The sequence below is a fragment of the Hevea brasiliensis genome, chromosome 1 (genome assembly GCF_030052815.1).
Source record: "Hevea brasiliensis isolate MT/VB/25A 57/8 chromosome 1, ASM3005281v1, whole genome shotgun sequence".
Taxonomy (NCBI): Eukaryota; Viridiplantae; Streptophyta; class Magnoliopsida; order Malpighiales; family Euphorbiaceae; genus Hevea; species Hevea brasiliensis.
Window position 1 is genome coordinate 120795104 of NC_079493.1, and position 23564 is coordinate 120818667.

General features: G+C 37.4%; 1 non-coding gene across 1 annotated transcript; it reads left to right on the forward strand.

The window, feature by feature from the left end:
• The first annotated feature begins 17102 nt into the window (after nt 1-17102).
• Nucleotides 17103-17210, forward strand: LOC131169720 (small nucleolar RNA R71). Its single transcript, XR_009140619.1, has one exon. It is a non-coding gene; the product is annotated as a small nucleolar RNA R71 (small nucleolar RNA).
• The last annotated feature ends 6354 nt before the right edge of the window (nt 17211-23564 follow it).

A 23564-nucleotide genomic window follows, 5' to 3' on the forward strand; every position in this document is an offset into this window, starting at 1 on the left:
AAGGATTGCATCGAGTATTTCCGAAAGTGCCATAAGTGTCAGATTTATGCCGATCCGATAAATGTGCCACCTCACAAGTTGTTCAACCTCGTCTCACCGTGGCCTTTTGCAATGTGGGGCATCGATGTGATTGGTCCCATCAACCCCAAGGCATCCAATGGGCACAGATTTATCCAGGTAGCAATCGACTATTTTTCTAAATGGGTCGAAGCCACGTCATACGCCCATATTACACAGAACACGTTTCTCAAATTCCTCAGAAGCAACATCATCTACCGGCATGGTCTCCCCAATGAAATCGTCACTGACAACGCTAAGAATCTCAATGGTCCAAAGATTCAAAAATTGTGTGATCAATACAAAATCCGACATCTCAATTCCTCCCCATACCATCCCCAGATGAATGGAGCGGTGGAAGCCGCAAATAAAAATCTCAAGAGGATAATCCAGAAAATGACAGTCACATATAGGGATTGGCATGATATGCTTCCTTACGCTCTTCACGCATACCGGACTTCTGTAAGAACCTCAACCGAGACAACTTCGTACTCACTGGTTTACGGGATGGAAGCAGTATTACCTATAGAAGTTGAAATTCCTTCCCTAAGGATTCTGAAAGAATTAGGGATTGATGAATCAGAATGGATCCAGTCAAGGTTGGATCAGTTAAACTTGCTAGATGAGAAAAGGTTAACAGCGGCATGTCATGGGCAATTATACCAGAGGAGAATGGCTAGGGCATTTGACAAAAGCGTTCGCCCACGCGAATTCCAACCCGGGGACCTAGTTCTGAAGAAAGTGCTGCCAAATCAAAACGATCCCTGGGGCAAATGGTCACCGACCTACGAGGGACCCGATGTGGTTAAAAAGGCATTTTCCAGAGGAGCCTTGGTCTTGACCCACATGGACGGTGAGGAATTCCCAAGACCTGTGAATGCTGACACCGTCAAGAGATATTATGCCTAAAAAAAAAAAAAAAAAAAAAAAAAAAAAAAAAGAGGAGTAGGGGTGAAAACTCGAAAGGGCGCCCTTAGCAAAATGTGTGAAAAAAGGCGAAAACCCCGAAGGGGCGCTTTTTGTAAAATGAGTGAAGGATGAAAACCCGAAAGGGCATCCTAGAAGAGCAAGCAAAAAAAAAAAAAAAAAAAAAAAAATCTAGGGGTGAAAACCCGAAAGGGCACCCCAAGAACCAAAAGGGAGAAATAAGGAATGGGGCATGAAACCGAGGATGGAGAGAAACCGTCACGGCATGAAGCTTCAGAGAACTTGGAATAATGGCAGTTAAGGGACTTCAAAGCTAACCACAAGGACTATGTGAGATCTATCCTTGTACCCTTTCTTTTCCTTTGAAACTCTATCTTTGTTTTTATTAAAGCTATAATAAAGTCATACTTCATTCCCTATGTTTTTATCTTCCCTTTATACTCACTCTTTAACATTATCTTTTTGCAATCTCGTTATTTAATGCGCTATTGATCAGTTAAAAATTTTTGCCATAAGATTAAGATTTGACAATTGATAACCTCACGTACTTTACTATGAGATTTGCAGGGAATGACCTTAAAAAAAAAAAAAAAAAAAAAAAAAAAAAAAAAAAAAAACTAGAGGTGAAAACCCGAAAGGGCGCTTCTGGTCAAATGGACGAAAGGAAAGTGAAAACCCACAAGGGCGCTTTCCGTAAAATAAGAAGAAAGTCGGGAACAAAAATGGGGCAATAAGGTCATAGGTCAAGTCTTGCAACTCGTCCTCCATCAATCCTCGGCTTTCGGGATCCTGTTAAGTACACTTCATTGGGGAAGAACTTCTTGTGTCTGGATTAGGATTGCTTTGTAAGTGCAATTTACATTTCCTGTTATCAACCTCTGGTTCCTTGATCTAAGTTGATTTTAATTTCCAGTAATTTACATTTCCTGTTATCAACCTCTGGTTCCTTGATCTAAGTTGATTTTAATTTCCTGCAATTTAAATTTCCTGTTATCAACCTCTGGTTCCTTGATCTAAGTTGATTTTAATTTCCAGCAATTTACATTTCCTGTTATCAACCTCTGGTTCCTTGATCTAAGTTGATTTTAATTTCCAGCAATTTACATTTCCTGTTATCAACCTCTGGTTCCTTGATCTAAGTTGATTTTAATTTCCTGCAATTTAAATTTCCTGTTATCAACCTCTGGTTCCTTGATCTAAGTTGATTTTAATTTCCTGTTATCAACCTCTGGTTCCTTGATCTAAGTTGATTTTAATTTCCAGCAATTTACATTTCCCGTTATCAACCTCTGGTTCCTTGATCTAAGTTGATTTTAATTTCCAGCAATTTACATTTCCTGTTATCAACCTCTGGTTCCTTGATCTAAGTTGATTTTAATTTCCTGCAATTTAAATTTCCTGTTATCAACCTTTGGTTCCTTGATCTAAGTTGATTTTAATTTCCTGTTATCAACCTCTGGTTCCTTGATCTAAGTTGATTTTAATTTACAGCAATTTACATTTCCCGTTACCAACCTCTGGTTCCTTGATCTAAGTTGATTTTAATTTCCAGCAATTTACATTTCCTGCTATCAACCTCTGGTTCCTTGATCTAAGTTGATTTTAATTTCTTGCAATTTAAATTTCCTGTTATCAACCTCTGGTTCCTTGATCTAAGTTGATTTTAATTTCCTGTTATCAACCTCTAGTTCCTTGATCTAAGTTGATTTTAATTTCCAGCAATTTACATTTCCCGTTATCAACCTCTGGTTCCTTGATTTAAGTTGATTTTAATTTCCTGCAATTTACATTTCCTGTTATCAACCTCTGGTTCCTTGATCTAAGTTGATTTTAATTTCATGAAATTTACATTCCCTGTTATCAACCTCTGGTTCCTTGATCCAAGTTGATTTTAATTTAACTTCTGTTGCCAATTTCTAGGTCACTAACTTAGGTGTGCTTTAGTTCCCTAACTTCGAACACCTAATCGTCTAAAATATGAGTCTGAATCTTTACATAATTCCTACACAAGAAAATCTTTCCCTTTAATAGAAATTATGTAAAGAGGGGCAGCTGTCGACACCATATTTTGGCCGATCCCCAGAATCAATAAACTTCGAAACCGATCCCCAGCACTAACTCTCTCCTTGCCATTTAACCACATTTCCGATCTCTCTTCACAGATAATTGAATCAATGCTAAGCCCTCGTACCAGTTAAAGCCTCACCGGTCTATTAAGTCTCTTACCGATCTCTCAAACCCATTGTCGAATCTCCTGACCAGTCAAGTGTATTCCTGATCTCTTTTCACAAAAGAAATTGAACTGACACTAGATCTTTGTTACCAGTTTTATTGCCGATCTCCCTCTCAAGTTTAAGAATAATCAAAGGTCCTGCTCCGGTTTAATGATGATTCCGATCTTAAATGTTCAAGTCAAATTTCCAAATTTAATCAAGTCCCGTTTAGCGTTGGTTCTCTACCGATGTCATGCTCATTGTGTTTTCTGATCTCTCACACTTAGGTTAATAATCACTTTCAGTTATTTCAACATACTCAGACAATCAAGTTTTCAAATAATTTAGAAATTTTCCGATCACAACTATTCGTCGAACAAAAGAGGCATTTCATTTCATTTCATTCTAAGAATTTGTACAAGTCATTCAGCTGGAGGATTGCCCCCAGCCTGATCTACATTTTGTCCGTCTCCCCTCTCACCCTCAACCTCCTCCTCACTGTCCTCACCTTCATCCTCGGGAGCCAGGTTGGCCATCCAGGAGAAGTCCTCCTCAGGGTAACGCTTCTTGAGCTCAGCCAGGAGATCTCTGTGGGCATTCACATAAGCGCCGGCCACTCCAGTCGCCATCTCTTCTTCTTTCGCCTTGAGTTCCTCAGTAAGGTGAGAGATGTGAGCAGCTTCATCGGTCCGAAGTGCTTGAACTTCTTCCAAAACACGGGTTCGCTCGGCCAGAACACGAGACTGTTCGGCCAGCTTGTCTTCATAGAACTTCATCCGCCCCTCAATTTCACATATGTAATCCCGAGCGGATGAGAGTTGGGATCGGAGAGAAGACATATCCTGACTCATCTTCTCGACTTCCTTGCCCAGGCAATGAGCTTTCTCCCGAATAATGTGCTGGTTCACCAAGCACTCCACGTTCAGGCTCATGGATCTGGTCAAAATGTTATCAAGAGTATCCGAAGACAGCCTATCCCGGTCTTCCCGAAGGCAGATGGATGACCCCAGGACCTTAGCGAAGCCTGGATTTTCTCGAACCGTCCGGTTCTTCTCCAGTGAAGTAAGCAGGACCTGGGCGCCCCGGGAAAAGGGCCTCACAGGAGGCTGAGAAGGACCCCCTTCGGTGCTCGGAACAACTGGAGGAGGTAGAGGCGGCTCTTCCCGGAGAGGAGGAGATCGGATCGCTTCCACCTCGGGGATCGGCGGTCCCAAAGGTTGAGACGAGCCTTCTCATATTTCCCCGGGCTCATGCCTGGGTGTCTGCATTTCCTCAGCTCGTTTCATCTCCCGTACCTTCCGAGAGATCTCCCTCTTGCGCTTCCGGTTCTCCTTGGAGGCTTCGTCTCTTGCCATACCTGCACAAAGAAGAGGTCAGTGAGATCGCTAAGGTCCTGAGATCTGAGATTTAGAAAATACCGATGCCGAGGTCAGAGAGCGCAAGCTCACGATCTTGGCCTGTGACCAGTTCCATTGTCCAGTGATGAAGTTCGGCAGTCACTGCATCCAACCAAGAGAACTTCTCTCTGCTCGCCTGTTCCTTCAGCTCCATCACCATTGCACCCTCTTCCCTATTCAACAAGAGACGCTTCGGAATTAAGGGGCCTTGGTGTAGCCAGTTACGAGGGAAACCCTCAAAGCCGTTCGAAATTTTGCTCCTTAGAATGAAGAAGCAGTTCTTCCAATTCACCAGGGAGGATGGCAGATCGGTGAAAAGCCCGCAATGTGGCTTCTCTTGGAAAAACCAGTACTCGTCGTCCTTTCGACGAGTTAATCTATGCAGTTCGGCGAACACTTTAGGTGTAGGACGGAATCCTTTGGCTCGGCAGAGGCCTCGGAAGGCTACTAATATCCGCCACGAGTTCGGATGAACTTGGGAGATGCACACTTGGAAAAATTTTAGAACTTCTTTAAAGAAGTCATCGAGAGGGAACCGCAGCCCGGCTTTTAATTGTTCCTCGTAAACCATGATCATATCGTTCTCTTCAAAGAAGTGATCGGCTCGGTGATCGCCGTGACACCGGATGAGTTCATATGAATCGGGCCGGATGTTGTACTCCTGGCTGAACGATTGCATGTCGGTTTCTTGCAAGATTGACTGCAGCTCGTCCATAGGAAGGTTCTCTCTCCCTGAAGAAGGCGCGTGCCTTGATGATGATGCTTGCCCCTGAGCTGGAACCGAGACCCTAGGAGGTTCGGGTCGCACGCTTGGCCCAACCACCTCTACTTCATCCGATGACCATGAAACGTGGACGGAAAGTGGGCTTCTCGCTCTCGACCTTCTAGCGCTCATTTTCAAAAGAAATAAAGAACTTAAAGTAAAAGAAAGATCAAAACCCTTACCGGAGCTTGATCGGTGTCGGAAGAGCTTGAAAAATCGAGAGAAATTTGGAATTGTTTGCGAGAGACCGAAAATGGCATAAGAGAGCAACTGGCTAACCCCCACCCCTATTTATACTCGTCAGAGCATTTAATGCTCACGATGTTCCAGGCAATGCATCGGTTAGCGGGACTCGCCAGCTGTTCTGACACGTCTCTCGAATATTCCAAAATTACATAAAAAGATCGGTTAACTGGAGACCGGCATATTAAGATAAATATTTTGAATAAAGGATCAGTTAAGGGTTGTTCAGTTAGGAACCAGATCGGACAAACACATCAGAGATCGGAAAATAATCAATAAGATGATAATTGGCAAAATAAGATTTTTATTTCCAAAAGATCGGATTATATCATTTGGGCGATCTCTAGGGATCAGATTTTTATTTCCAAAAAGTCAGATTACATCATTTGGGCGATCCCTAGGGATCGGATTACATTTCCAAAAAGTCATATTACATCATTTGGGCGATCTCAAGATCGGATTACATTAAAGATCTGATTACATCAAAAGGCCGATCTCTAAAGATCAGCGGAACATCCTATCTAAAGGGCCTATGTCAAAGCCTACATTGTGACTGATCCAAAGGGTGCCACCGACCCGAACCGAGCCGCTGTCGAAACACCCAATGTGGAGGAAAGCCGCTGTCGGAACACCCAATGTGATGAGAAGCCGAATAAACTTGGAAGAGCAACCGCCAAGGGTCGGCAGAACATTAGCAGTTTGCTCGGCCAAAATCGGTTCGCCGATTATACCGGTCGAACGACTCAAGATCGGCACGATCGAGGTTCGCAATCCAGATCGGTTAATTGGTCCAATTCTCTCACCATCATCAGATAAGGTTATCGCGATTATTCGATCACCGGGATCGTAAATTTTCAGTCAAGGAATAAAGAAGTCCATCGGAAAGGGATCAAAAGCCACAGTCGTAGTCGGAACTACTGCCGGAGCAGCTAGAATAGGAAAGCAAGGAGGGAGAGAGGAAAATCGAATGAGGGAAGTCTCTTCTGTCAGGGATATATATAGGGAGAAATCAGGCATTTATTGCTAAGCAGAAAACGAAGCGGACGCTTCAGGAATCGAGGGGAAATTAATGCTTTAACCGGACCGGGCCTGACTAAGGAAAGGATCGGAATGATAGAAATCGGAAGAGGGGAGACCGGTATGAAAGATCGAAAAGGGCACGTGTCAAGAAGATCAGAAAGAGGGGAGATTGGAAGGCAAAGAGAATAAGACAAATCCCAATAACCGTCGTCAGAATCAGAACCAAGGTAGTTAAAGCGTTGCAGACGAAATCTCTACCGCACGCCTGAGAATCGCCCACAATGCTGACAGGTGCCAGAGTATGTCATGACAGTCCTGTACATCCCAATCTCTACCGTTGGTCTCACTTGCAAGGACGAGTCCAGAGCCTTTAGATCAAAGGAGAAGACGACAAGACCGGCGCCTTTTATTCTCAGCCCTTGGATCACCCAGGTCAACGAAGTTTTGGACCGTCAGATTAGAAGAAGAAAAGGACAAGTATCCTGAGAATGATCTCCGCCGTTCATTTTGATTCGCCTTAATTCTCAAGCATCCGATCATGTCCTTTGAAATCTTGACCCTTCATCTCCCTCAAGGAAAATCCTGACCCTTCATGGAGAGCACCCGGTTCCTATAAATACCTGCATGAAAACTGTTCAAAAAAAAGGAGAGGATACGATAGGCAGTGACTATAGTGGAAGAACTCTGAAACTTAATTCAGTTTGTTACTCTGCTATTCTTTTGAGCTTTTATAAGAAAGACTTTTGAAACCAGTTTTTTGAAGTGTTTTCTAGCAAAGGGATTTTTGAATACTAAAACTTCATTTTCAGATCGTTCATTATCCTGTGGCATTCTCACTTTCTGTCTTTGTTATCTTTTATTTCCACTCCTGTTGTCCAAGCTCAACTCCATTCAAACTCGGTTATTTTGACCCGACTGCATTTTAGCAAGGAATTCTTCATTTCAAGGCGAACCTTAGTCCTCCAACTATCAACCTGCAGTCTTATTACATTCTATGATTCTATAGTTAGTTTAGTAGACTGGGCTCCCTACAGGTGAGTGCTTATATTGCTACTTCATCAAATGCTCTTATTTATTTACGTATTTTATTCATTCTTTTTATGTTGGTAATGCTCCCCAAGTTTATACCGCATTTTAAACACGAAGACACTCATTCTCGAGTTTACTTCTTTGCTAATCCGTCCATTCTTTGGTTAATCCTTATTACTTCTTAATACAGGAGTTCTGGTCCCTAATTGCGTAAAAGTAACTAAATAAAATGTAGATAACTGTGTTTTAAGCGTTTTCTTGAAATAATAGAAGGTCTGGATAACAAGTCAGGAAAATAATAAAGTATTAGGTCAACATAGAAAATAATGGGAAAATGTCACGAAGTGAAATAAAATATTAGCTGAGTGAACGAAGCAGATCGGATATCAAAAGGTAGTGGTCAGGCGACCACTCAGGAGGTCGGTAAAATTCGGCTTAATGTCCCTTGTCTAATTCCGAGGTGCCAAAGAAAAACCTTCTTTCTGGTCCTCGGCATCTTCGAATGTCAAAACCCTTAACTTTAGGTTCCCACAATGTGTAAGATTTTCAAGAGGTCAGAAAAGTCCTTATCCGATTCCCATCAAAGTATAAAAGAGATCGGAGGAGAGTTCTTATCCGATTTTCACCTAAAAATTTTAACAAATAACTTAAAAAAGATCGGAGGAGAGTTCTTATCCGGTCTCAATTCAAAATTTTAATAAATATTTAACAGAGGTCGGAGGAGAGTTCTTATCCGATTCTCAACTCAAAATTTTAATATTTAAAAGAGATCGGAGGAGAGTTCTTATCCGGTCTCAATTCAAAATTTTAATAAATATTTAACAGAGATCGGAGGAGAGTTCTTATCCGATTCTCACCTAAAATTTAACAAATAACTTAAAGAGGTCAGAGGAGAGTTCTTATCCGATCCTCAAACTAAAAATTAATAAATACTAAAGAGATCGGAGGAGAGTTCTTATCCGATTCTCAAATTGAATTTTAATAAAATAGCTCTTTCGAACGAAACTAACATACAACAGTAACTCACTAAGGTTGTCTCATTTACTTATGTATCTGGGTAATCCGAATTAGTGAAAAATCAAATATTCCTTTTGTCAAAAGGATTAACATTTCCCTTCGAGCCCTCCTAACTAATTTATAAAGAATGCAAAGTTAAATCTACATACCCTTATTAAGGGACGAGGTGGGGTGCCTAACACCTTCCCCACCCGTTTACAGACCCCGAACCAAGAATCTCTGTCTTGAAGTGGTTTCATTTCAATTTATCTTCACAAATGGTTTTCTTTAGTTTCCCTCAAAATTAAAGTGGCGACTCATTCTTTTCCACTTCAGTGAGGGTTCGTTCAGGCGACCGCAAAACCCCTTGCGACACATCCAATTGTACTTCAAGAAAACAGAATTCAAGACAGACTAAAATTGTTCCAGCATGTTTAAAAAGAAAAGCTCCTAGAAGTTGAACAAGAGCAAGATAAAAACTAATCTATTTCTATGGTCTTGCCCTTGTCCAAAGGTTCTGTTAGAGGACTGGATGGAGCTGGCTATTGCTGAAGGGGTGGTTCTGGAGGAGGTAATGGAGGTGGAGGTGGCATACCCAGAAAAGCCATGAGTTGCTTCATCATCTCTTTTAACTCTTTCTGCTTGTCTCTGGTTTCCATAACAAGATCAAAGAGTTGATCATGACGATCCTTAAGGGTATCTAGACCAGATTCAAGATTCCTATCCACAAAATGTACATCATCACTAAGCCTCTTAAGATAAGTGAATAAGGCTTTAGTGTTGAAGGGAGGAGGTGCTATAAAGGAAGAGGGTCCAGTTGTAGATGGTGTTGGTTGTGCAGATTCTACTGGGGTATCCTGTGCAGATTGAGTAGGTGGTGCAGGTTCAGCAGAAGGCTATTGGACTGCTGGTGCAGATTGTGCCTCTGGTTGTGCAGATGGTCCTGTATGCACTCTTTGGTTGTCTGATGTCAGATGGTGGCAAACTGAATCCAGTCTTGTATAAGTGAGTAGCATCAAAATATAGAGTGTCTGAAAGTGCTGGTAGAGGATGCTCTTCCGGATCAAAACCAAAATGTTTAGCTATAACAGTTATGAGCCCACCCATGACTATATCACCTACAGATTTGGTAGCAATGTGCAACACATGTTCACAGAAGAAGTAACCAGGAGATATTTTGACTTTGTGAAAAGCACCCCATAGCATGAACAAGTCAGATTTTCCAACAGCACCAAAACTAGTCCCTCGGCCCAAGATAGTGCTAGTAATAAGCCTATGGATAAATCTAAGTGCTGGGTCTATTATTTGGGAGGTCTTGGATCTGCCAGCATAAAAACCCTGAGATTGGTTTGTAATATTTCTCCAAAACTGAACAGCATTCCAAACACCTTTATTTGCTACCTCTATACCTGTATATGGGACCCTAAACAATCCATCAATAGCAAACCCAAAGATACTGTGAAATTGGTCTAATGTTAGCTCTCTATTTTGCCCCAAGCACCTAAATTTCATAGCTGGCTTGTAATCTATCTCATGCAATTTCAAAGTAGCAGAAAATAAGGAAATAAATTCCAAAACTAGGGCTGGGTAAACTAATTCTTGTTTATGCACAAATTCCATCCAACCTAGACCATCAAGGTAGGAAACAACATTATCAAAAAAACCAATAGATTGGAGGGCATCTGCAACAATGTACCTAGTGGGTTGCACTTTTCTATCCTTTAGCCTCTTAAAAGTTGCCTTATGGTTTGCATCAGGAAGAGGCCAAGGTAATTTGGATACCTGTGTTGCCACTGTTGAAGGTTGCTTCTTGCTAGAGGAGGGAGATTTGGCTTATGGGGTAGAGGTAGAAGCACCAACACCTTGTCGTGTGGAAGCCGAAGTTCTGGGGTTTTTGGGTGTAGGCTCAGAAAGTGGAGTAGCAGGAGGGTCCTTGCGTTTTGCGAGAGGTGGTGCAGATGCCATGGGTCGGGTTGATTTAGACAGATTCTCCTTTTATAGGTAGATGTAGGAGGAGGTGGAGGGGTTTGTTGTGGAGGAGAATCAGGATTGGGGGCTTGCATGGCGAGGGGTGTGACTTGGAGAGGAGAGCCTTGAGGGGAAGGGGGAGGCATTTCCATAATGATGGTGGTCAATGATGGTAAGAATGGAGGAGGGATGAAGAAAATAAGAGAGATAGAGGGAAAGTTAGGGTATCGGTCGGTGAAAAGGTAGGGGATGAGGGATTGATGCCGAGAAAAATGAGAAGGAGGGTGGTTGTGAATAGTAATGAAGGGAAGTGGGAGGTGGGAAAGTGGGGTGTGAAAATTTTGATTTGCACAGGACGTGCGAATTTCTGCATAAGGGAAAAATGGGTGTGCATAACTTATGCAGGTGCTTATGCAAGTTTCGGCAAGAATGGGGAGTCTGAAAAGTTAGTTGTGCAAAAGTGCATAACTTATGCACTCTCTTGTGCAAGTTTTGGCAGAAAAAAAAATCCCAATAGATTTGGTTATGCAATAGTGCATAAGCTGTGCACTTGGTTATGCAGAATTCGGCAGAAATGAAAATGCAGGATTTTAAGTTATGAAAGTGTGCATAAGTTATGCACATCCTTACGCAAGTTTCGGCAGAAATGGAAATTTTAGGATTTGAAGTTATGTAAGTGTGCATAAGTTATGCACATCCTTATGTAAGTTTCGGCAGAAATGGAAATGGCAAAAATTGTGGCGGTGCATAATTGCATAAGTTATGCATGCCCTTATGCAGTTTTCGACAGAAATGAAAATTAAGGCAAAGTGAGACCTAAAAGCTGCATAAGTTATGCAGTTACTTATGCACATTTCAACAAGATTCAGATTACAATAAAAATGCTTTGCAAGTTTGAAAAATACACGAGAATGAAGAAATGTAACCCTGTGAAGCATAAATCATGAGAAATTATCATAGAAAACACATCAATATATGCAGAATCCATCACAATTGCACCATACAAGCTTGTAGAAGTAAGTTCTGCATAAGAGACATTTGTGAATTATGCCATTTCAACTCAAACCCTACAAATTAACATTCTAGCACATTAAAGCTCAATAAAAATCTGCACAAAGTTGCACTTATCCACAAAAGAAAATAGATTCCTCAAGTTATGCCAATAAAATGCAGCATGTGCACATTGAATCACACAGCCCAAATAAGTTCAAAACCACTAAAATGACCCACTTACCATCATATTAACATGATAAGCACAAATACATAAAAGATACACACGCAACCTCAACAAAGAAGTAAATAGCATATGCTGCAAACCCTTTTTGCTGAAAAATTTTTCTGCACAAGCCAAGAAAGGGTCCTGCATAGGAAGCAATGAAAATAAACCAATCTTGGGAGAGTTAATGGATAAAATATCAGATTAAGAGTAACTCCCCAGCAGTGCAACAACCTTCATCCATTGAAATACATCTACAAAAGACAAAATTCAACAATATCAAAAATTGAATTTGGGGAGATTTAAGACAAAAACAAAAGTAATGCAAATAAAAGTAAATCAACAAAAGCAAAATAAAAGAACTTAGGGTGCCTCCCAAGAGTGCTAATTTATAGTCCTTAGCTGGACTTTTTATGCATTTCACTAAAAAGGAGGTGTGGGGTCAAAGAGCTTGTAACAGCTTGCTTCCTTTATTGGGTCTCCAGTTATGTAATGCTTCAATCTATGCCCATTGACCTTAAAATGCTCAGATTTTTCACTCCAAATTTCAATTGCTCCATAAAGGAAAACTTTAGAAACTCTATATGGACCAGTCTACCTTGATTTAATTTTTCCTGGGAATAATTTCAATCTTGACTTGAACAACAAAACTGAATCACCTTCTTTAAATTCCTTTTTCCTGAGATGCTTATCATGCCAAACTTTAGTTCTTTCTTTATAAATATGAGCATTTTCATAGGCATCCATCCTCAATTCTTCAAGCTCATTAAGTTGCAATAGCCTCTTCTCACCAGCTTGCTTGATATCAAAATTCAAGGTTTGAATGGCCCAATATGCTCTATGCTCTAGCTCCACAGGTAAATGACAAGACTTACCATACACCAAACTAAAGGGAGTAGTTCCTATAGGGGTTTTGTAAGCAGTCCTATATGCCCATAAAGACATCAACTAGTTTGACAGACCAATCTTTCCGAGAATTGCTCACTGTTTTCTCCAAGATATGTTTGAGTTCCCTATTAGAAATTTCAACTTGTCCTGAAGTTTGAGGATGATATGGGGTAGCTATCTTGTGCACTACACCATACTTCCTCATTAAGCTCTCAAATTACTTATTACAAAAATGTGAACCCCTATCACTAATTACAGCCCTTGGAGCTCCAAATCTACTCAAGACAAATTTCTTCAAGAATTTCACTACCACCTTAGCATCATTAGTTGGAGTTGCAACAGCTTCTACCCACTTTGACACATAGTCGATTCCAACTAGAATGTATATATTACCATATGAAGGAGGAAATGGGCCCATAAAATCTATTCCCATTACATCGAATAATTCCACCTTAAGAATATCATTTAGGGGCATTTCATCTTTTTTTGACAGATTTCCACTCCTTTGACATTTATCACATTCTAACACAAATTTCCTCACATCCTTGAAAAGGTTTGGCCAAAAGAAACCAGCTTGAAGAATTTTACTAGTTATTTTAGAGATTCCAAAGTGTCCTCCATAATCAGAAGCATGGCAATGATGTATAACACTCTCTATCTCCTCATCAGGAATACATCTTCTTATTAAACCATCACAACATCTCCTAAAGAGTAAAGGATCATCCCATCTATAAAATTTTGCCTCATGCAAAAACTTTTTCTTTTGTTGCCATGTCATTCCTAGAGGTAAAACTCCACAAGATAGATAATTCACTAAGTCTGCATACCAAGGTAGTTTAGCAACAAGAGAGAAGAGTTGTTTATCCAAGAAAAACTCATTAATAGGGACTGCATCTATTTCTTCATCATCCAATTTCAACCTACTAAGATTATCCGCAACTATATTTTCAACCCCCTTCTTATCTTTAATTTCCAAATCAAACTTTTGTAGCATCAGAATCCACCTAATGAGCCTAGGTTTAGCCTCTTTTTTATGGAGTAAATACCTAATAGCAGCATGATCAGAAAATACAACCACCTTTGAGTCAATAATGTAAGGTCTGAACTTTTCCAATGCAGAGACAATTGCTAAGAATTCCTTTTCAGTTGTTGCATAATTTGTTTGAGCCTCATCCAGTGTTCTACTAGCATAATAAATAGCATAAGCCCTTTTGTCTTTTCTTTGACCAAGAACAGCTCCAATTGCATAATTGCTAGCATCACACATAATTTCAAAAGGTAGACTCCAATCAGGCGGTTGCATGATTGGTGCAGTGATAAAAGCTTGCTTCAACCTACAAAAGGCATCCAAACACTTTTGGTTAAATACAAATGGTGTGTCATGACTTAACAAATTAGACAAAGGTTTAGCTATTTTTAAAAAATCCTTGATAAAGCATCTGTAGAACCCGACATGCCCTAAAAAACTTCGAATTCCTTTGACATTGGTAGGAGGAGCCATCTTCTCTATCACTTCAACCTTGGCTTTATCAACCTCTATTCCTCTGTTAGACACCAAATGTCCAAGCACTATCCCTTCTTGAACCATGAAATGACACTTTTCCCAATTTAACACAAGATCAATATCTGCACATTGCTGCAAAACTTTAGAAAGGTTAACCAAGCATATGTCAAATGAAGATCCATAAACAGAAAAGTCATCCATAAAAACCTCCATTATATCTTCAATGAAATTTGAGAAGATTATCATCATGCACCTTTGAAACGTGGCTGGTGCATTACACAACCCAAATGGCATCCTCCTATAAGCAAAGGTTCTATATGGACAAGTAAAAGTGGTTTTCTCTTGATCATTTGAATGGATAGAGATTTGAAAAAATCCCGAATACCCATCTAAATAGCAAAAATAAGAATGTCTAGCCACTCTTTCTAACATTTGATCAATGAAGGGAAGTGGAAAATGATCTTTTCTAGTGGCAATATTCAATTTTCTGTAATCTATGCACATTCGCCAACTAGTCACTATTCTGGTGGGAATTAATTCATTATTTTCATTTTTTACCACTGTCATTCCACCCTTTTTTAGGGACAATATGTACTGGACTCACCCAAGTACTGTCTGAGATAGGATATATGATCCCTGCATCAAGCAACTTCAAAATTTCATTTTTAACAACTTCTTTCATATTTGGGTTCAGCCTCCTCTGATGTTCAATAGATGGCTTACAATTTTCTTCCAAAATAATCCTGTGCATGCAAAAGTGTAGACTTATTCCTTTAATGTCATCTATGGTGTATCCTAAAACTTTCCTAAATTGCCTCAACACTCTTAATAACTTATCAACCTCTAAAGTGCTCAAGTTTGCATTTACAATTACTGGATAAGTGTTATTGGGGCCAAGAAATTCATACCTGAGCTGAGAAGGAAGTTGCTTAAGTTCTACCTTAGGTGCATCTTCTTTCTTGAATGATGGTTGCTTAAATTCAACTTTTTCCTTTTGTGTGAGTTGAAAAACTGGAGCAGAAATGAATGGTGGACTACCCTCTAAATGTTGAGCATATGCAGCCAAATGAGGGTTGTCATTATCTATGCTTCCTCCATGAACCAAGCAATTTTCAAGTGGATCTTTCGGATATTTCTTTCTGAAGTGTTCTTCAACCAGCTCATCAATGATATCAATTCTCAAACAAGTATCAACTTCAGAATGATGCTTCTTCATGGTGTTATTAATATTGAAAACCAATTGATCTTCACCAACTCTAAGAGTCAATTTTTCTCCCTTAACATCAATCAATGCTCCTGTTGTAGCTAGAAAGGACCTTTCCAAGATAATTGGGATATTAGAATCCTCTTCCATGTCCAAGATGACAAAGTCAACAGGTATGTAAAACTTCCCAACTTTTAGAAGCACATTTTCCAAAATCCCTTCAGGATATTTAATTGATCTGTCAGCTAACTGAAGATAAATGTGGGTTGGATTAAGATCTCCCATATTGAGCTTCTCATAAATGGAGAGGGGTATAAGGCTAACACTAGCCCCTAGATCACATAAAGCTTTTGTAGAACACGACTCTCCAATATGACATGGAATTGAAAAACTTTCGGGGTCTTTGAGCTTAGGAGGAAGTTTCTTCTGGAGTATGGCACTACATTCTTCTGTCAAAGCTATAGTTTCATGGTCTTCAAGTCTCCTCTTATCTGAGAGAATTTCTTTTAAGAATTTTGCATAAGAGGGCATTTGTGAAAGAGTATCAATGAAAGGCACATTTATGTATAGCTTCTTCAAAACTTCTAAGAACTTCCCAAATTGCTTATCAAGCTTAGCTTTTTGAAATCTTTGTGGAAAGGGAAGTTGTGGTTTGTAAGGCTCTGGAGGTATATACTTCTTTTCCTTCTCTTCAATTTTCTCTTTACCTTTTTCTGCACTTTCTTTCTCACTTTCTTGTTTTTTACTCTCATCAATTTCTTTCTCATTTTCTTTCTTCTCACTTTTTTCACTTTTCTCATTGTTTTTACTCTTCTCATTGTTTAAAACCTTCCCACTTCTTAAAGTAATAGCTTGACACTGCTCTCTTAGGTTTTCCAGTTGACTTGGAAGTTTTCCAAAAGATTTGGTACCTGAGGAAGATGCTTGTTGTGCAATCTGATTTTCAACATTCTGTTATGTGTTTGCATCTGTTCTAGCCTTGCTGTCATCTCTCTCATCTCTTCATCATGCTTAGTTTGATTAGTAAGAATCTGTTGTAATAAAGCTTCTATGGTGAAACTTTGCTCTTGCTATTTTGGTGGAGGATTCATGTTTCTCTGCTGAAAATTAGGCAATGGTTGCCTATTTTGCTGATATGGAATTCCTTGTTGTTGTTGTGGTTGAAGATTCTGATTTGGGACTTGATTTTGCTGATTTCCCCATGAAAAGTTGGGATGATTCCTCCAAGCTAGATTATAAGTTTGAGAGTAAGGATTTCCCATTTGTTTGTTTCCATAATTACCAATATATGCAGCTTGCTCTCCATAGTCTATTCCACAGCTGGTAGTTTCTTCTGCATAAGCAACTTGTTGTGAACTTCCAGATGATGATGATGAACTAATCAACATACTTAAATCTTCCATCTTCTTAGCCAAAACATTTGTAAGTGAATCAAACTTTGCATTAATCATGTTGAATGGATCCAGGTCATACATTCTAGCAGCTTGCCTCTTTTGAGTTGGAGCTGGTCCTCTTGGACTACTCCAAAGATGAGTATTCTTTGCAATCTTCTCCAATAGCTCATAAGCTTCATCTTCATGCTTCATAATAAATTCTCCTCCTGTTTGAGCATTAATAATCCCTCTAATTGCAAGAGTAACATTGGTGTAAAAATTCTGATTTATCATCCATTTTGGAATTATATGATGTGGACATTGTCTCTCTAATTCCTTCCATCTCATCCATGATTCATAGAGAGTTTCATCTTCTCTTGTTCTGAAAACTGTCATTTGATTCCTCAATTCTTGAGTTTTTCCAGGTGGAAAATATTGTGCAAGAAATGCATCAGTGAGTTGCTCCCAATTTGTAATGGAGTTGTGAGGTAAAGAATCAAGCCAATCCAATGCTCTATCCTTCAAAGAGAATGGGGATAGCTTCAATCTTGCTGCATCATCAGATTCTCCAGGTTGTTTTTGCATATCACAAATCATAGCAAACTTCTTTAGATGTGTGTGTAGATTTTTGGAAGGATGTCCACTAAATTGGGAATTTTGAATCATTTGAAGAACTCCAAAATCTATCTTGTAGCTATTTGCATCAATTCTTGATCTTGCTATACTCTCTCTCAAGTCATCAAAAACGAGGAAATGCATGATCCATCATACTTCCCCTAGGCACATTAGCATTTACAACCTCTTCACCTTGGGCTGCATTTTCATTGTTTCGATCATTTCCAGCGTTACCACCACCAATTCTAATTCTTTCATCAGCCATGTCTGCTTCAATTTCAGTTGCTCTCAAGGCTTCTTTCCTTTTTCTGGTTTCTTTCTTGTTGGCTCTACAAATTTCTCAATTTCAGGATTAAACAATAAGGATGTGTCACTTGTGCTTCTTGCTCTTCTCATAAAAGATTAAGAGTATCTAAAAAGAACAAACAAACACAAAAAATGAAAAGATAACAAAAGTAAAAAACTATAAACAACTAAAATAATCAAGAATTCAATGTTAAATAAACAACTCCCCAGCAATGGCACCAAAAACTTGATGTGGCCTAACCGCAAGTGCACAGGTCATACAAGTAATATAGAAAAGATATCGTTCCCACGAGGAGTTATGTTAATGATAGAATTTTTCATATAAAAATTGACTAATTTGAACTATTTTTGAAATTAAAGCAATAAATTGATAGATATTGAAGTGTGAAATCTATATGTGAAAAATTAATAATCTATTCAACAATATAATGATTTAACTAAATTTGCGTCAAATTAAAATAAGCAAATTGAAATATGGCAAGATTTTAAAGGGCAAACAATTAAATTCAATTAGAAATTAACAATAATAAAAGGGTGATTCCGGAGTTTGGGAGTTCATATTCAAGCTATTTTGGGATTTTTGAATTGATTATCCAATCTTATGGAATTTACGGGTTTTAAGGAGATTAATTCTCAAATCCTTTGAATAATCTTTCGAGTGGGACAAAGAGTGCCTTAATCAATCTAATCCTACTTTCGTGGAGTTAAAATTAATCAAGACCCATTAAGTTCCTTAATTAATCTGTAAATCCTCTTAATCCTTAGTCTATTTCTATATCTAAGTTAATTAAGTCCAATTTCTTGATTATCTATCACAAAGTTTTCTCCTTTCGGTACTTCAATCATGGATTAAGAACAATACTTAATGGGATCCTACACTAAGCATGTCATTGAGCACACAAGAAATGAATAAAACTTCATTAAAACCACAAAATATGGATTACCCAATCAAAATTCACAAAATATCTTAAATATTACATCCCATCTCCAGAATCTAATGAAAACTACTCACTATCCATAATTTTTACAATAAATTCTAAGCAAACATGGAAATAAATATTAAATCTAAGCTAAGAACTCAGAAACCCAATACAAGAAAGGTAGGAAATAGGGAAAAAAAGAAGAAAACTCCAAATCTGGGTTAGAAATGGAGAGGTGACGTTTTTGCTCTATTTTCTTACTCTTCCCCTGCTGCTGCTCTTTTTGTCTCCTCCTCCCTCTTTTCTAAAATGAGATAAGGACATATTTATATCTTTTTCTGATAAGTAGCCCTAAAATGGTGAGTTTGAGGTGTAGTTTACATGAGGGAATCTTCTGTCAGCTCACTATGAAGACTCTATGAAACTGCATAAGTGGACTGCATAAGTTATGTAGGCCCTTATGCAGTTTTCGGCAGGTTTTGGGCCCTCTGTGTGAAGCTACATAAGTAAGGAGTAAGTCTGCGTAAGTCATGCAGTGACTTATGCAGATTTCAATAAGAATGAAAAAAATTGCTTCTTCTCCCTGTGCAGAACTGCACAACTTTTGTGGCAAGTTATGCACAATTTGGCCACTGCATACTTCAACTTTCAAACTTGTTTTTGATATCTTTGGCCGTAGAAATCACTCCTTATTAGCAAAATTTCTTTTTTAGTCCCTCAAAAATACCATTTTTCCTACAAAACAAAGTAAAATTACAAATTAATCCAAAAATTGATAATCATGAAAAACTATCTAAATAACTAATAAAATTAGCTAAAAGTGACTAACAAATAAATAAAATGACCATGAAATTAAACCTAAATAACTATGCAAAATGCATGTATCAGTTATATTTTTAAATAATTATAAGTACAATTATACTAGATCATTTAATTAATAAAAAAATATCTTACAGGTTAGTTCCCCTCAATATGTTGGTGATATGGTTAACATTATCGGAATTCGACCAAAAATTTGCAAGTGAAAAATCCGCCACTTGAATCAATTATTTATATAAATTAACTTATATCCAAATATCAACTCAACTCAACTCAACTAAGCCTTTATCCCAAAAAATTTGGGGTCGGCTATATGGATTCACTTTCTCCACTCTAAACGATTTTGGGTTAAATCCTCAGAAATGTGTAATACTTCTAGGTCATGTTGTACTACTCTCCTCCAAGTCAATTTAGGTCTACCTCTTTTTTTTCTTTCTATTCTCTAACCTAATGTGCTCTACTTATCTAACTGGAGCCTCTGTATGTCTACGCTTCACATTACCAAACCACCTCAATCTCCCTTCTCTCAACTTATCTTCAATTGGCACCACTCCTACCTTTTCTCTAATACTCTCATTACGGACTTTATCTAGTCTAGTATGGCCACTCATCCACCTTAACATTCTCATCTCTGCAACTCTTATCTTAGACGCATACGACTCTTTCAGTGCCCAACACTCACTACCATATAACATAACCGGTCGTATGGCTGTACGGTAAAATTTTCCTTTCAACTTATTGGGAATCTTACGATCACATAAAACTTCCGTGGCACGTCTCCACTTCAACCATCTGGCTTTAAATATCTAGGCTCAGTCCTTCAAGTAGATGGGGGATGTGAGGAACTTATATCCAAATATCAAATTAATGAAATTACAAAAAGTTTTTCAATATATTATAAAATATTTTGACATTTAAATGTTAAAATTGTATTTCTTACAAAAATATTTTACCTTTGGTTCAAAGTTATTATCAAGAAGAATATTATCTTCTTTGATATCTCGATGTATAATTTTAGTTCTACCTGAATATATATATATATATAAATAAATAAAGAGAAGTAAAAACTTTAATGGAAGATAAATTAATAAAACTAAAACAAAAAATAAAAATAAATCAAGCCTTAATAAAGTTGATGTAGATATAACAACCCTTTTGCAGAGTGTATGGCGATTTTCATTCTTTTCGGCCATTCCAAAATTTTATTTTTTTTCTGTTCACATAAATAAAACAAACACAATGAATATTAAAATGTATATTTTAAATTAAATTATTAATTATGATTTGATTTTGTAATTCATTAATTTAGGATTTATACTATTTTCTTCTATAAAATACATTTAAAGAACTGCTCAGATAAATGTGCATGAACGCCTCAGTGTAAACTATAAAAGATAAAAGAAAAGGAGAGAAGAATGACTGAGTGTGTTAGGAAAAAAGAACTCACCATGTAAATGATCTGTCAAGGTATTATTGGGGACAAACTCTAAAACAAGTAATCTATCGGCTCCTTAAGTGCAGTGCCCATCATCTTAACAATATTTGGGTGATTCACACAGCTAAGGCACTCACCCTCCTCCAATTTATCTTCCAACTTTATTTTTTTAAGTTTCTTGATAGCAACATCTTCACCATCTAAGGTTGCCTTGAAGACTTGACCAAAACCACCCTCACCAAGTAGGCAGTTGTTGGAGAAATAATCAGTTGCCTCTGCTAGTTCTTTAAAGCCATATCCTTCATCTTCTGTCTTTCAATATTCTCAGAGGCTGGTGCATGACTTTGATTCTCCTCCTCATCAGAAGATGAGCTAGATTTAATTAGATCTACGACCGGTGACTGGTGAGATAGCTGTGCAGGTGCATCAATTTGATTCTCCTCATCAGAAGATAACCTAGATTCAATCGGATCTATTGACTGGCGTGGTAGTGGTGCATGTGAGTTAGATCTATCATCTGACCAAATTACAACAGGCCACAATCGGTTAGGGGGGAAAGAAAACTCAAAAGCCTCTACATTTAAACACCTTCTAATAAGAAATGGAATAATGATTCCTTCGTGGAAGATAAATAAAAGTGTAACTCAAAAGCCTCTACGGCTCTATTACTTTAGACTCATCATAAAGTGTCAGCTAAAACAAATACCTTTAGCGTCAGTACTGGTCTTGCTCGAGAAGCAACCAATCAAAAGTGGCAGAGTCGCTCGCTACAGTTTTGCTAACATGACCACTACAACAAAAGTCGGTAATAATATGGTGGCCGGCGGCTGGAGCCTGAAGAGGTTTCTTGTATATCCTGTTACATATTCTAGTGGAGTGGGATACAAGGGAGGGAGGGAAGAGGGTGAGTGCGAACTGCAAAGGTATATATATATATATATATATATATATATATATATATATATATATATATATATATATATATATATATATATATATATATATATAACTTTTTTTGTTTTTTTTTTTTTTTTTTCCAAAAGGTTGTAAGCAATATAATAATAAGTATTATTTTTCTTTTACGGCAAAGCTTACTTGGACAACACTTGCTTAGTAATTAATATTTTTTAGGTTGGGGTCCCGGTGAGAGTCTTGGTCAACTCGTGGAAAATTATTCCGGGCTATGAAATGCTAATTTTATTATGACTCTAATCCATTAGAATATTCAAGGATTTCGATACTTATTTTTTTTAATGACAATATTTAGTGTTTTCTCTATTCAATAATGCAACTCTTCGAAAAAAAAAAATCCCTTTACCCTCTTGATAATTACTCTGATAATCAAATAAGTTTAGTTAACTTAGTTGATCCTTTTAAATTCAGATAATTATTTTTAAAGTTAATTAAGTAATTTTAATTTAATTTATTTTTTAAAATTTTTTATAATTATTTATAAAGTTAAATAAATTTTTATTAATTTAATTAATTCATTTAAACCTCCCATAAATCAAAAATCACTTTTATAAGTCCCCACTTAATGTATTGTGCGTTTTGTTAAATATAAGTCTAGCATGTCCAGTGTTATTGAATTATGTACGGCCTAAAACTTTTGTTCTGCATCCAACACGAGCATGCTAAAAAGCACTAAATTCAGTACTAGACATGTTAAATATTAATAACAGTGAATAACACTCATATTTTCGATCATTTATTTCTATTGATAGAATTGAGTTGTAAAAAAAAAGAATGAGAGAGCAGTAAAGAGTTTGGCTCTTAAGCTATTTAATAAAAAGAGACGTCAACTAAATGTCTATTCATCATATATAAGTCATAAGATATCATATATAAGTCATAAGATAGAGATTAAACTTTTTTGATCTAAAACATTTTGACTCCAAAAGTAGCTATCAGGAGCTTAAATAGATTAACTAAATTGATAAAAATTTATTTGACTCTAAAAGTAATTTTTAAAGGGTTTAAACGGGTCAACTAAATTAACAAATAATTTATTAAACTTTAATAATAATTGTCACGTACTTAAAAGGTATTTTTGCCCAAAAAAAAAAAAATTAGGCTCTTCAACTGCAGCTTTTATTAGCTTTTTCTACTCAAGAATCGTGGAGGTTACTCATATCTACAGAAAAGGTCAATTTTTGTGCAGATTAATTAGCTTTTTCTACTCAAAATTATCTGTTGGTGTTCATGGGTTAGAGAGCGTCCACCCTCTAATTTAGTCATATTTAAAACTGCTAATTACTAAAATCCCTTTAAACTCTTGATAATTACTCTGATAACCAAATAAGTTTAGTTAATTTAGTTGATTCTTTTAAATTCAAATAATTATTTTTAAAGTTAAATAAGTAATTTTTAATTTAATTTATTCTTTTAAATTTTTTATAATTATTTATAAAGTTAAGTAAATTTTTATTAATTTAATTAATCCATTTAAATCCCTATAAATCAAAAATCACTTTTATAAGTCTCCACTTAATGTAACGTGTGCAATGCCATTGGGTTATGTAGGGCCTAAAACTTATCTTCTACATCCAATACGGAGCATGCTAAAAAGCATTAAATTATGTTAAATGTCGATAACGGTGGATAACACGTATATTTTGGATCATTTGTTTCTATTGATGGAATTGAATTGTAGAAAAAAAGAATAAGAGAG